We start from the raw sequence: 1192 nt of genomic DNA on the forward strand, positions 1-1192 counted from the left end.
CACTGTTGAAATCCTGGTTCGGCTCATTCGGTGAAAAGGCAGCAAGAGCCTTGGTTGCGGGGCATCATAACATTCATTTTCATGAGCCCCCAGTTTAAATTGGAACACCACAAGCCGCCCAAACATTCATTCAAGATGATGCGAGATTCCAGGGGCATTCAAAATGGCCCCCGAAGCTTTATTTTCGCGGGGAACCGAATTAGGCACGATCCCCCCCCCCCCCCCCACCTTCCCCTTAGGTTCCAAGGGCCCCATGGGTTCCGAAGGTCCTTTTTTGGTCCCTTGGGGCCAAAAATCAAGAGCCCGATTAAAGGGTCCGAAGGGTAGGCCAGAGGTCGTATGGGGGAACCACAGCCTGAAGGCCGGACCTTGAAATGTAAGATTGGCTCTAGCACTGATCGGAGACCAGTGCGACTGTGTCTCTATTTGAAGCAACTGACTGAGAACAGCCATATCAAACAGCCCGTTCCGTGCTATTCTGGGGCGTAGCGGTTATTTTCTGAGCAGAGACAAGGCCAAGATATCTAAATGCCAATTAGAAGGCATCCTACATTCGTCGGGGCACCTGAAACAATGAAGGACCCATATTGCTGGTCAGTGTCCAGCAACTAACCAGCAACAACAGCAACAGCAACAGCCACTAACAGCAACAGTTCCTAGCCTAGAGACCATGTGTCGCCAATGGGCCCCAACCGGGAGCACATCTGCTGCATAGGGACGATTATTGGCTCCAGTATGTCACATACCTGTTGTGCTGGTCTGGACCCTGCTGACAATGAAAGGATTCATGAGAAATGACAAAAGGGGATTCTCATGTACAATGAGACAGTGGAAGGCCTGTGCCAGCCAGGGACGCCAGAACCGGACGAGGGATCCTCTGCACCATATCAACCACGGACCGATGAGGCGAATTAGTATCTCGATGCCAGTTATTGGACTTCCTGTGCCAGTAAAAAGTCTGTTTGCATCTGCGAAGGCCCCTGCGCCGATCCGCTGCTGGATGTCTCAGTTAGAGGGCCAGCCGCATCGAGGAGGGGACCGGTCGTGATGCATCCTTCTGAGGGTCTCCGTCCGGTCCTGTGGGTTATCACTAGACTTAAAGCCTCTGGGGACACCAGAATGGGGCGAAATGCCTTCAGCTGCTAACCATAACGTCTTACCAATGCAATTTAGTTGGCTGACCAGTTGAATC

This window comes from Pollicipes pollicipes, unplaced genomic scaffold (genome assembly GCF_011947565.3).
Source record: "Pollicipes pollicipes isolate AB1234 unplaced genomic scaffold, Ppol_2.1 Scaffold_6138;HRSCAF=7277_pilon_pilon_pilon, whole genome shotgun sequence".
NCBI classification, from domain to species: domain Eukaryota; kingdom Metazoa; phylum Arthropoda; class Thecostraca; order Pollicipedomorpha; family Pollicipedidae; genus Pollicipes; species Pollicipes pollicipes.